The following is a 14,360-nucleotide window of genomic DNA, read 5'->3' on the forward strand; positions in this document are numbered from 1 at the left end:
CTGGCATGTGGTGCTGGGGGATTGAACGGCGGGCAGTCCCTGTGCTTTGCTTAGCTTGTTCTAGGTAGGTGCTTTAGACCACTGAGCCATCTCACCAGCCCCTTAGGTCCCTCTTAAAGGACTATTACTCAGGACTCTATGTATCTAGGTAAGTGCTCTACTACCTGGCTGCATTCAGCCTAGATCTGTGTGTGTGTGTCTGTGTGTGTTTTGTGGTACTAGATCTTGAACTCAGGGTCTCGAGTGCACCAAGTATTCTAAATCTGAGTTACACCCTTAAGCCCCAAAGAATTAAGTCAGGACTAGGGACAAGGGAGGAAAAGAATACCAGATTAAAACACCAAAGTCTTGGTTTCATAAGTAAAACAGGAGTAGGTTTATTTTCCTCCAAACTATGAATTCTCAAAAGGGAATGATTTTGGTCCCAGGGGATGTGTAGCAGTGTCTAAAGATAGCTGCAACTGGGTTTAGAGTGCTACTGGCCTCTCCCAACGAATTAGCTGGCCTAACATGTCAACAGAAACGCTGCTCTAGAAGTATGGAGCTTTGAATAATGACAGATAAAACACAGGCGCCCCTTCTTTGGCTATTCACGATCCAGGAGAGGCAGGCAATAGAAACAAAATTTCTCATCACTTTGAGGACCTCATGCTGGTAAGAAGTCTTGTGCACCCAATCCAGAGACAGCCTGCAGCTGGTCAAAGAGAACAACCTACCTTAGGTTAGCTGGCCATGCCTTCCTCACAGCCTGCTCTGAAATGATGGCTGGAGGCCCTTCTAAAACAGCCAATGTGGAGGCCTGAGGAGAGTGAGACAAGTAGGTACAAGCTCCTCATGCAGAAACAACTCTGCCTTTCCTACAAAGCCAGTTTCACAGTTAAGGCCTACTCCATGCTTTAGCCGTCTAATAAATCAAAGGGTAGCCTGGCTGTAGCGTTTATTTAGCTGGGACAACATAAGGCACAGTGAAGAGGTAAAGGGGAGCTTGGTACAGTGGCTCAGTTCTGGAACCCCAGCTACTCAACAAGCTGAGGCAGCAAGCTTGCAAGCTGGAGGCTTCTCAAAACAGACAATAAAAGGGTTGGGGGTGTGGCTCATGAGAAAACATTCTGTGGCATGAGCAAGGCCTTGGGTTCAATATCCAGTACAAAGGAAAAGAGGATTGAGGTCAGAGTATAGAAGAGCACCGACATTTAACAAAGAACGAACATTCAGAGGAAGGAAAGCCCAGACAGGAATAGGAGAAAACAGGAAAAGCAAGTCACTAAGAGTCTGGAAGCCAGGAAATCCGACAAGTTTTAGAGACCCCGGCCTTCTGCAAAGATAGGGCATTGTTCAAAACAAAACATTGGTACATTATAGGAAAACCAAAGTCAACCACAATTTCTAGGACTCTCTCATTGTTGACAATTCCCAGAACCAAGAAAGACCAAGCATATGAGAACAATTGCACCACCGCTTCCTCCGCCGGAAATGATAAGACACCAGGACCTCCCAGTTGGGCTATTTAGGCCCCACCCCCGTCAAGCGAGCATGCGCAGCTCCTTGCCTCTGGCCCTCCCCTGTCAGGTCCACCCCCTTTACTGAGCATGCGCTGTACTCTCTCTGTCCAGCCCCTCCCTTTCAGAGCCCCCGGTTCCTTAGAAACCAGGCGGCGTGTTACCGGTGTCTGGGCACTACATTACTGTACCCGTTCAACCCCGCCAGTCTGCTTCAAGTCGGGCGGGTGAGACCCGGCTGGACCCATGGTTTCCGGTGTGGCGAGGAGCAGGCGATGCCAGCGTGCCAGGTGAGAGGCGGCCCGCGGCGGCGGGCGAGGGTGAAAGAGGGTATGGCGGGGCCGCGAGCTGGCACCGGGCCTCGTCCACCGCCCGGCGCCCGAGGTGAGGTAGCCCGAGTCCGGCTGGAGGGAGCTGTATTAATTGCCAGCATGCGCGCAGAGTGCGAGGGTCGCCCTAGGGTTTGTCTTCTCTACCTCAGAAATAGAACCTGCACGTTTGGTTGTGGACTTGTAGAATTTTGGATCCGGAGGACCTAGAACATAGCTCATTCCTTTACAGAGGTGAAAACCTAGCTTCCCCAGCTATGTGCTGAGCAGACTACCCGTGTGAGGATGGACGCTTGTGGATGAGCATGTGTGTAATGTGCAAGCCTCAGACAAAGGGCTTGTGCAGTAGCTGGTCCAACCCACTTTCAGAATGAGATGGGACTTTTAGGTGATAAATTTTTAAGAAAACAGGAGTATTCAGTGGGGCGTGGTGGTTCATGCTTATATTCCTAGTTGCTGGAGAGGCTGAGGCAAAAGGCCCGCGAATTCCAGGCCAGTCTGAACACTGCATGTCAAAAAAGAAAAAGAAAAAGGAGGAGAGGAGAGAGAAAAGAGAAACAGGTGTTTTAGTGACAACTGAGACACCCTACAAGGGTCTGTCTTGGCTATACCAACCCCTGAGTACCCTTTGACCAGTCCTTGGTCTTCCTTTTAAGTTCAGAGTAGAAGCAGATGGACTTGAGACAAAAGGTGAGGTAAGATATTACTATGAAAGCCTATCATTTTGAATGGCGGGTGGAAAAGAGCTTGTGAATGGTAGAGTGGAGTTTGCAGCAGAATCTAAAGAACAGGACAGAAATGGAAACGTTTAAAGCTACACTGGGAGCTGGGGATATAGCTCACTGGCTCAGCATCTGCCTGGCAAGTGTGAGGTCCTAAGTTCAATTCTGTTGTGTGTGTGTGTGTGTGTGTGTGTGTGTGTGTGTGTGGTATGGGGGATTGAACTCAGGACCCTGTGCTTGCTAGGCAAGCGCTTTAAGTTCGATTCCTTATACCAAAAACAATAACAACAATAACCACATTGGATGGACACCAAAGCTGTTTATAAACCATCCATTTTATATTCACTGTTCCCACAGTGTCATGCTGAGGGCATATGAGGAAGAACAAAAAACAAGGCTAGCTGTCACCCCTGTGATCTGTGAGGCACAGAGGCCTCAAAAGGAAGACCCCATAGCAGATAGCCCTTTCGTTGGCCCTTTTCTAACATTTAAGTTAGAAAAAGAAGACACTTAAAATGTTATTATGATGTGGAAGATATGGAGATGTTGGTTGTCTTTGGGGAAAGTTAGGCTGATTTTTGATGAAGAAAGCCATTTCCTTTTGAAAAGCTGCATTAGAAAACAAAAGTTTCCAGGCCATTCATTTTACAGAAAAACATGGAAAAAATTACTGCTTTGGGGCGGGGACTTTAGAAAATCAGCAGTCAGTTCTGTTGGTAGAATCCCCATTTTACAGATGAGGATTCTGTCAAAGAGATGTTTGTCTTACAGCCTGGTTGTCTCACTTTTCCTATAAAATGATCAGTCTGGTCTAATCTATTTCTTTCTTTCTTTTTTTTTTTTTTTTTGTATTTTAGTACAGGATCTACAGGGTCTCACTACACAGATCCCACTCGTAGTGATTCTCCTATTCAGCCTCCCAAGCACTGGGATTACAGACATGTGCCACCACACCCAGTCTCAGTTGCCTTCTCACTGCGCCCTGGGGGCGGGGCTGGCACAGCACACCTGGGATCAATCCCAGGCTGCTGCTCTGCGGAAGCAGGTGCTTTAGTCCGCTGAGCTGTCTGGCCAGCCCCTTAATCTATTTCTTTTTAATTTGCAAAGAAAATTCAGATATATGATTTCTATAGTAACTTTATAACTCAGTAGTAAGACAACAATGTAGAAAAAAAGGCCTAGGGGCCGGGGAGATGGCTCAGTGGAATAAGCATCTCCCTGGCAATCCCCGGTTTCGCAAAAAAAAAAAAAAAACAAGAAAAGAAAAAAAGACCTAACCCCTTCCCAAACAAAAGGCTTACAAATGTGCAATATGAGCACTTTGTGGTAGTACACACCTGTAATCCTAGCCTCTAGGAGGCTGAGCTATGAGGATGCCAAATTTCAGCCCAGCCTAAGCAATTTAGCAAGACTATCTCAATTTTTTTGAAAAAGACGGGGGCATGAGGACTGACATTTTAGCCCAGTGTGAAGTTCCTGAGTTCAATCCCCAGTACTATAAAAAAAGAAAAAAGGAAAATGGAGAAAAGAAGTCTGTATTTTGTTTGTTTATTTTTGTCTTTTTGAGACAGGGTTTTGCTATACAGTTCAGGTTGGCCTTGAACTTTCAGCTGATCCTCCTACCTCAGCCTCCCAAGTGCTGGGATTGTAGGCCTGTGCCCACATGCCCACCAAGTGTGTGGTGTTTTTGTTTGTTTGTTTGTTTGTATTTTAGGGAAGGGCCTACAGGGTATTCAGGGTTTCACTACTAGATCGACTTGTAGTGATCCACCTGTTTACAGCCTCCCAAGAGCTGGGATTACAGGTGCATGCCACCAGGCTCAGTCTCAGTTGCTGTATCAGTGCCCCAGGGCAGGGCTGGCAAAGCAGGCTCTGGGATTGAACCCCTGCGCCCCTGCATCTGCTTGCAGGTGGTTTAATCTGCTGAGCTATTTGGCTGGCCCTAAGTGTGTGATTTTTAAATGGTGGTCCTTGATTCTTTTCTTTCCTTTTTTTTTTTTTTTTTTTAAGTGTATTTGGTGCAGGGTCTACAGGGTCTCACTACGTAGATCAGACTCATAGTGATCCACCTGTTTTCAACCTTCCAAGCGCTGGGATTTTAGGCACATAATGGCACACCGGGGATCAAATCCCGGCTGTTGTGCTCTGCCTAAGCAGGCGCTTCAGTCCGCTGAGCTATTTGATTAGCCATAATGGTCTCTGATTCTAATTACCAAAGTCAGTGTGTTGCTAGCTTGATAAAATTAATTGTCATGGGGCTGGGGAGATAGCTCAGCAGTCTAAGCACCTGCCTGGCAAGCACAAGGACCTGGTTTCAATCCCTGGTACTGCAGTACCACATGCCATGCCAGCCCCAGACACAAGGTGTGCCATGCTGGCCCAGAAATCAGGTGTAGTAGTGTACACCTGTAATCCCAGCACTGGGGAGACTGAGATAGGAGGTACTATGAGTCTGAGCTGCATAGTGAGACCATATACCAAATAAGTAAAGATAAAAAAAATTTTTTTTAAGACCTAATAGTCAGTATGTATTTGACTTTGTAGCAAGATTCCTCTTCACAGAGATAAGAGAAGATATATTGAAAAATAGAATGTTAATAGGTCAAATCAGTGTGAAGAAGAAAGGTTTGTTTTAGGTGCATAAATGAATGCTGAACTATAACTATAGAGGTAGCAGCTGTGCATTTTATTGATATTTTGTACTTGTGGGATTATTTTGTGTAAATACCTCAAAGGTAATGATGAATTATCAGAAACTTGCATAAACTATGGAGAAAATCAGTATTATTAACCAAATTCTGTCAGGAGGACTTCCTGAAAATAATTGTATTCTATGTAGAAACCCTCATTGCTTTAGTGTTGACTCAGGTGGAAGCAAAAAAGAGGCCAAAATCAAGATAATGGAGGGGACAATTGCCCTCTACAGACGTGGATGGGCTGTTAGCCCGTGCCTTGAAAGTGCAAACACTGCTTGAATAAGCTGTTGTGAAAAGGTACTTCTTAAATGTGGCTGCCAAATGCCTCATAGAATGCCACAATTGGAAAGACACTTTTTCTTTTTTCTTTTTAGAGGGGAGTATTAAGATTGCAGAGAACTTGAAAAGCATTCCTAAGTTGTTATGACAATGAAACCTTTGACAAATGCATCTACTCTGTTATTGTGCAACTAACTAATGGCAGTTGTCAAGTCTGACCTGTAATAAAATAATCAACAGTATTTGACAGACCAAGCATGAGGAAACCTTAACCAGATAAACCAGTAATGCTAACTGGATCTACTTTCACTGAACTGATTTTTTTTTTTTTTTCTTTTTTCTATCTCTGTTGGACATTGAATCCTAGGGCTTCCTACAGTTCTACTACTGAGCTACATTCCAGTCCTTTTTAAATTTTATTTTGAGCTCTGTGTGGTGGAGCATACTTGTAATCCAGGAGACTGAAACAGGAAGATTGCTACAAGTTTAAGGGCAGCCTACACTACATAATAAGACCCTGTCTCAAAAAAGAAATAAAGAGAAAGAAACAACCTCCTCAAATGCCTTTAAATTTCATTCATAGGGCTGGGGAGATGGCTCAGTAGGATAAGCGCTTGACTGGCAAACACAAGGATCTGAGTTCAATCCCCAGTTCTGGAAAAAAAAAAAAAAATTTCATTCATAAATTTTTTAATCTTTTATTTATTTATTTATTTGGTACAGGGTCTTGCTATGTAGCTCAGACTTGGAGTGATCCTCCTGTCTCAGCCTTCCCAGTACTGGGATTACAGGCATGTGCCACCATTCCTGGGGTTCTGGGCCTGGCATGGCATACGGTAATGGGGATTGAACCCAGGTCCTTGTACTTGCCAGGCAGGCACTTAGACTGCCGAGCTATCTCTCCAGCCCCCAAATGCCTTTAGAACTGGTTTGTGAGAGGACTTTGTAAAGTTTTAGATGTGTGCTGGAGGAACAGATCTAGGATGCCATGAGGAGATCAGTTTAATGGGAGATCAGAAGACAAGAATGCTGATAGAAATACATATGGTGAAGACCAGTGTGAGATTTCAATTGGAAACAAAGACCATATATGTTATACTGTGGCAGAAAAATTTGTCTACATTTTGCTCATATCCCCAGACTTCATGGGAGCAGACTGAGGGGCATGGACTAATTTAGCAGAGGAAATTTCAATATTCAGGCTGTGGGATGTGTACTATTGGGATATTTTTATTTTGCTTTGTGTGTGTGTGTGTGTGTGTGTGTGTGTGTGTGTGTGCAGTTCAGACTGGCCTTGAGCTCACTTTGTATCCCAGACTGGTCTCAGAGTACCAAAGCTCCTCCTGTTTCAGCCTCCTAAGTGCTGGCATTACAAGTGTGCACCACCATGCCTGGTTTGTTAGGGTATTTTTAGCTAGCCGTACAGCACACCTAGGTAATTTAAAAATGTTTGAGTTTCACCATAAAGGAAGTTCCTGCAAAATCGGTGGCTAAAAAGATGGAGCAGAGAAAAGGGTAGCTTTAAAAGAAGCCAGATGCCGGGCATGGTGGTACATGGTTGTAATTCCAGCACTCAGGAAACAGTCCAAAAGAGAATCCATGAGGGCTATAACCAGCAGTTGGATGGGGGAAGGGCCACCAAGGCCCTTTGAGATTGCATCTTGCCACAACTTCCCCCAGCTGCTGAACATAGAACTACAGGATTTAATGTGTGCCTTACTGATAAGAACAGATACTACACTTGATCTTGACCAAAAGGCTGAGAAGCAATATGTTTGCCTTACTGGATTTTGGTCTTGCTTTGGTCCAATTTCTTTTTATCCTCCTGTTTCTTTCTTTTGGGAATGTTTACTCTGAACCATTGTATATTAGCCATGTACTTTTGATATTTACCGGGGCTCACAGCTGACAGTTTGCTTTAAGTCTCAGAGAAGAGATTAGACTTGGACTTCTAGGCAGCACTTGAACTGATAGGAGTCTGGTAAATCTTAGAGATGGACTAAATACAATTTTCGTGAAGTATTTTGTAGCCAGGATTGGAACAATATGGTTTAAATCCAGCTATTCCTCTAAAGCTTCTTTGACCATAGGTGTGACCTTTGGAAGGTTGGGGCAGTATGGTGAACTTGACGTTAGCATTAGGCTCTGGTCATAGGGGTGGGGGCTGGAGGTAGGGCCCATAAAGTTTTATCTCCTTTCCTGGCTCCTCCCTTGATGCTGTATGCTTCCTGGATGCAGGGTCTGTGTGCCATGCTGTCCTGCCCTGGGCCAGCCAACAATGGACTGAGGCTTCTACCAGGCTGTCACATATTATATGTCTGTGACAAGAAAGTTAGTAAAACTCCAGTTTTAAAAACAGGACTGAGGGGGCCTGCCCCTTAGCTTAATTCTTTAAGTGGCTGCTTCAGCAAAGCAGTCAGGCTCAGGTTGCTGTGGTTCAATCCCCACAACTCAAGCCAGCCAAACCTGCCCTGAAGGCATTTGGAGGAAAAAAAAAAACCAGGACTGAGCAAGATACAGTGGTACACAACTTTAATCCCAGCACTCAGAAGCTTCAGGCGGGATTGTTGTGAGTTCCAGGCCAGTCTGAAACTCATAGTAAGAGCCTCTCAAAAAAAAAAAAGAATGCAGGGCTAGAGAGATGGCTCAGTGGAGTAAGTGCTTCCTTGGCAAGTGCAAGGTCCTGTGTTCAATTCCCAGTTCCACAAAACAAAAAAAAACAAAAACAAAAAAAAACAAACAAACAAAAAAAAAGAATGCATTCATTAAGGCATGTGTAGTGGTACAGAAGGGTCACTGAGAATTCTAGGCTAGCTGAGACTACGTCTTGAGTTCAAGGCCAACAGGAACAACATAAGGAGATCCTGTCTCAACCTCTATCCCCACCCCCAGTGAGCTCACTAAAGTGCCATCACATCAAATCAAGACTAAGGAAATAAAAATTTTCTCTCAGAGAATAGAGATAAAGTGTGGAAGATGGGAGTATTTTTTCTTAAACACATCTGACCCCTATTGGAAGTACTTGTTCTTATTTCTTGTTCTTAAGAGTTGCAAGTAGTTCTTTTGTGCTATCCTGTTCTTTTGAAGCTATCCTGGGTTCCAGGATAGCTTCAGAATGGGAGAGATAGGGGATAGCTCACTGTTCTGCAACCTCTTAAAATCCTTCTTGAGAGCTGCTTCTGTCAGGGTTTTTACCAGTTCTCTAAAGAAGGATTAAGAATGAAGGCTGTGAAAAATGAAAACCAAGTACTGAGTGCTTACCTTGTCAGTGAAGATAGTTGTGTTTCTCCCCAACTGTCAGCTTTGAATTTCTTAAGGGAATAGAGAATCCCAAAATGGAATGCAAAACTATTCAAACTGGCTTTGAGATTTACCATATGCTTTATATCCTCAAAGATTTTTTTTTTTAATCTTTATTTTTGTATTTATTTGGTGTAGGGTCTTGCTACACAGCTCAGACTCATTGTGTTCCTCCTGTGACAGGCTCCTCACACCACACCTAGGTTTAGTGGTGGGCTCAGCATGGAGCCAGCACAACATGTGGTGCCAGGGATCAAACCCGAGTCCTTGTACTTGCCAGGCAGGTGCTTAGACTGCTGAGCTATCTCTCCCTAGCCCATCCTCAAAATTTTTATCATTTACTTTCACAATTACATTTTGCTTAGAATGATACCCTTAGACCAGACGTGGTAATGCATACCTGTAATCTCAGCAGCACCTATAGCCCCAGCTCTCTGAGACTGAGGCATGAGGATTACAACTTGAAGCCCAGTTTGGACAATTTAGTAACTTAGCTGAGTGAGCCCTTGTCTCAAAAATAAAGCAGTGGGGATATAGCTCAGGGTGAAGACCCTCAGTTCAATTCCCAATGGTGTCCTCTCAGGTCCCATACCTCCACCCCCCATTATAAACTTAGGCAAATCATGTATCCTCTGGACCATAACTTCTCTCTTTCCTTTTTTCCCCCTCATTACTTGGATGGGCTTTAATTTCCTAACCTGTATAATTTGTAACACAAAATAAAGTGAAAGTGACATCACCATTGAGAGAAATGAAAGAATGGTTCATATAGTCGGTGACATATCATAATGTTTAAACAATGAAATAAAATAAATTTTTAAAAAATGCTTAACCTACTTGTGAGGACTAAAGAGTAGCTCAGTTAGAGTGCTTGCCTAGCATATGCAAGAACATGGGTTCAAACCCTGGTACTGGGAAGAAAAAAAGGCACCTACTTAAAATAACATGAAAAATGTTTATGTCGAAGAGTAAGTGAAAAAAACTCAAGGAACAAAATTATGCATACCATTCAATCACAAGTACATGAAACAAATGTAGGCTGGGCATGGTGGTGCATGTCTGTAATTCCAGTTCCCTCTGAGGCTAAGGCAGGAGAAGCACAAATTTGAGCTTAGTCTGGACAACTTAACAAGGCCCTGCCTCAGAGTAAAAAAATTTTAGAAACTGTTGGGAATGAAACTCAGTTTGAAGACCCTGGGTTTAGTTCTCAGTACTTAAAAAAAAATTTAAGGGTAAAAACTTATTACAAAAAAAATAAGAAAATAGTACTTTTCTTTTCTTTTTTTTTAAATTTTAATGCTTTATTTATTTGTGTGTGTGTGTGTGTGTGTATGTGTGTGTGTGTGTATTTATGTGTGTGTGGCCAGCTCAACCCACCAGAGGGCGGGGCAGGCTGGCATGTGGTGCTGGGGGATTGAACAGCGGTCCCTGTGCTTTGTTTAGCTTAAGCTTGTTCTAAGTAGGTGCTTTAGACCACTGAGCCATCTCATCAGCCCCAAAACTTGAGGCTTTTTTTGCAGAACTGGGTATTGAACTCAGGTCCTTGTGCTTGCCAGGGAAGCACTTATTCCACTGAGCCATCTTTCTGGCCCCTTACTTTTCTGTAATATATAATACTTTTTAAAATTATATATTTTTTTCCTTTTTTTCAGAAAGAGCCTTGTTATGTAGTATGTTTGTCATGGTTTGGGGTTTTTGCAAGAGGAAGCAATCCAATACAGGCCACATTTTATAAGATTATTTTATAATGAATCACCCGAAGAATCATATACAGAGATTGCAGGAAATCTCTCCACATACCTAAGACCAAAGAATCCAACTGAGGGCCCAGGTTCTAATACCCTGCTTGAGTCCAGACAAAAACCTAGAGCTCATAACAGTGCCCCCCACTACCCCAAGTGGAGGCCTAGAGCCCACGACAGTGTCTCAAGCAGGCCCACTTCATAGATCTGCACTGGGAAGGCCAAAAGGTCAGTGGTAGAAGCTACAAAGTGCATGCCAGCAGGACGAAGAATCTGTGCTAGCAGGCTGAGGGATCTGAACTGGAGGCAGGAAGCAGTGTTCAAGGTAAGAACCAGAGCTTCCCCAAAAGTACCACAGCCACCCTCAGCAACATTGAGGTCCTGAGCTCCTGTCAAGAAAGTCTACATATTGAGCTTCTTCTCCAGGAGATTAAACAGTGCACCATCAGGGGCAGGGGAGATGGCTCAGTAGAATAAGTTCTTCCCTGGCAAGCGCCAGGGTAACACAGGTAGAGAATGTGTGTCTGGGTTGCTGTGTCTAAGGGTTCTGACCTAAGAGTATCTTATAGTAAAAATCCAGAAGGAAGTCAGATGAGTCACCCGAAGTGTCTTCTGCTGCCACACAAAGAACTTGTATCTGCACAGAAGGTTGAAAACAAAGAAAACTTAAGTTTTGTCCATGGAAAACCATTTTGTTTTTATTTCAGTGATTGAACACAGTGCCTTCACATTGACCTACATCCCACTGAAAAGACATTTGTCATGATAATTAAAAAGTCACACAGGGGCCAAGGAGATGGCTCAGTAGAATAAGCGCCTGCAAGTGCAAGGGCCTGAGTTCAATCCCCAATTCCACCAAAAAAAAAAAAAAAAAAAAAGTCACTCATTGGCCTGAAGATTTAGTTCAGTGGTAGAGCATTTGCCTGGCACATCCAGGATACTGGGTTAAATCCCTAGCATTACAAAAACAAAAACCTCACCTTTTTGGGACCACAGGTAGAATTAAAGTATGTAGTATACTTCTTTCTAGTATTGACTACTTCAAAAGTCTTACAGAGGAGTTTACAAAGCAGAATCTTTGTTTACATAATACCATAGGGATTGATCTTTTGTTTTTGTTTTTTGGGTTTTGGGGGGGATATTTTTGGTACTGGGAATTGCACTTAGAGCCTTGTTTTTGCCAAGCAGACGCTACACCACCAGCCCAGGGAAGGATCTTTTTTGTTTGTTTGTTTGTTTTGTGGAACCAGGGATTGAACGCAGGTCCTTGCGCTTGCCAGGGAAGCACTTATTCTACTAAGCCATCTCCCTGGCCGAAGGATCTCTGAATATGCCACATATTCCTGGGTCACTTAGTCCTTAGTCTAGAGAACAGCAAGAAATGGAACTGTAAGCTCCAGAAACCTGGCCTGTTTGGATCATTCCAGGTTCTTATGTAATACCTGATTCATTGTGTATTTAAAAATATTAGGAAATAGCCTGGTGTGATGATACATGCCAGTAATTCCTGCACTCTGGGTAGTTAGGTAAGAGGATCACAAGTTTGAGCCCAGCCTGGCAACTTAGTTAAGTTAGAGAGACCCTGTCTCAAAATAAAAAATTTAAAAAGCCGTGTAGATGTAGCTCAGTGTAAAGATAGCTGGGTTCCTTCCCCAGTACTAGAATAGAATAGAGTAAATGAGTAAAGGACTATAATGGCTAAATACTGTACCATTAAAAAGGGAAGGGTGAGAAGGAAGTTCATTGAAGAAGCTAATAGTCTCTTATGTGGGAATTTCTAGTAGACACTACAAGTACAGAGATGGAGTATATTGTCAGGGCTGGAGGTAAGAAGTTAGGAGTATTTTCATGGAGGTCAGAGTGAAGTTGACATAAAGTTACCTTGAAGTACAGTAGGGCTGAGGATGGGAATTTTCAGGTTGGTGTCAATCTGCCTCTTGCTGATGAACAATAGTAGAAAAGAATAATACTGTTGTTATCATATTTTTTAAATCAATAAAGGGCTGGCCAAATAGCTCAGTGGATTAAAGCGCCTGCTTTAATCAATAAAGGGCTAAAGGTATATTTCAGTAGTTGAGCACTAGTATGAACAAGACTACAGGTTCAGTTCCCAGCACTGAAAAAAAAATAAAACAAAACAGTAAAGACAGTGTAAATTAAAGATAGGTGCTTTTTGGGGCTGGTGAGATGGCTCAGTGGTCTAAAGCACCTACTTAGAACAAGCTTGGCAAAACACAGGGACTGCGGTTCAATACCCCAGCACCACATGCCAGCCAGCCCCACCCCCTGGTGGGCTGAGCTGGCCACACACACACACACACACACACACACACAAATAAATTAAAAAAAAAAAAAAGAGAGGTGCTTTTCCTATCACCACCTGCATCTTTTTATACTTTTAATTTTTTTTTTTTGGTGGAACCAGGGATTGAATTCAGGCACTTGCACTTGCTTGCCAGGGAAGCGCTTATTCCACTGAGCCATCTCCCTGGCCCCCCTTTTTTTTCTGATAGAGGGTCTCACCACACAATTCGGACTCATAGTGATCCTCCTATCTCAGCATCCCCAGTGCTGGGATTACAGGTATGCACCATCACATCTGGTTTGGGGGCCAGCATGGCATGCAATACTGGGGATCAACTCAGGACCTTGCGCTTGCCAGCTTAGATGGATGAGCTATCTCCCCAGCCCTGTACTTTAAAATTTTTACATTTGGGGTTTTGTTGCAGAGGTACTAAGAATCAAACCTAGGACCTTGTACTTGCCAGGTAAGTTCTGGTGCCACTGAACTAATTCCCTGGCCCATAACTTTTTTCTTTTTTTCAGAACCAGGGTTCGAACTCAAGACTTTGCGCTTTGCCAGACAGTTGCTGAGCTATATATTCGGCCCTAAAATTTGTTTTCTTGAGACAGGGTCTCACAGTGGGCCTGGAGCTCACTGTATAGACTGAACCTTCCAGAATGTTGGGGTTACAGGCTGGGAGTGGGGAATTGGTGTCTATACTCTGATCCCCTGGTAGATGCCTAGGACCTTACTATGTAAGTACCACATGATAACTGATTGCACCACTGGAGCTCCAAAGCCTCGGAATTTTACTGCCCTGACAACTTGTCTAGCTGGGGAATAACATCTCTTTGCCGAGCCCTTGTTTTGTTTTTGCTCTTAATGGAAAGATAGAATCTACCATGTCATGGATTCCATGTAGGTTCTGTTCAGAAAAACCAACCATAGTAAAACTAAATTTTCTCCATGGATCCTCTAGATCATTGAAAGCCAGGTCGCACAGCATTAATTTAGTTATATATCTGAAATCTCCAGGACCTAGCACTTTCCTGGCAGGTTCTGTGCCACTGAACTATATTCCTGGCCTGTAATTATAATTTGTAAAACTCTATCCTGATTTCTGTACTTTGGCTCTTATTTTTCAGTGGGAACATAAATACAGGAATAAATCTCATATCTATCTGAAAGCATTAGTATTACTGTTTCAGGCTTTTTAAGTTGCAGGTTGTTAGTGGGGAGTTGCAACATGTAATGCTTTGGCCCTGAACATGCATCTGGAACTTCGTGTTTGCTCCAAGTTCAGGCTCTGCTGGTGAGGTATACCTCTTTGCTCTGTGGGCCCAGCTCTACTACTTAGATGTTTGCCCATCTGGCATACTGCTTCAATTCTGGAACTCAAGGGGACCAGAAGAAAGGCTGGAGAACAGTAAGACACACCTACCTAATTCTTGGTGTATGACTATTTGACTATCGCTAAGGCTGCATGGAAAGCATTCTTTTTTTTTTTTT

General features: G+C 43.4%; 1 protein-coding gene and 1 pseudogene across 2 annotated transcripts in view; one reads left to right on the forward strand and one right to left on the reverse strand.

Moving 5' to 3' along the window:
• Positions 1-1,613: 1,613 nt before the first annotated feature.
• Positions 1,614-14,360, forward strand: part of Gfod2 (glucose-fructose oxidoreductase domain containing 2) — a 64,861-nt gene continuing 52,114 nt past the window's right edge. For both annotated transcript variants that reach the window (XM_004625856.2, XM_023709442.1), the window contains exon 1: positions 1,614-1,789. The gene's annotated coding sequence lies outside the window, so the exon portion shown is untranslated. The remainder of the gene's footprint in view (positions 1,790-14,360) is intronic.
• LOC111815109 lies at positions 7,085-7,296 on the reverse strand (annotated as a pseudogene).

Source organism: Octodon degus, unplaced genomic scaffold, assembly GCF_000260255.1.
Source record: "Octodon degus isolate 3935 unplaced genomic scaffold, OctDeg1.0 scaffold00011, whole genome shotgun sequence".
NCBI classification, from domain to species: domain Eukaryota; kingdom Metazoa; phylum Chordata; class Mammalia; order Rodentia; family Octodontidae; genus Octodon; species Octodon degus.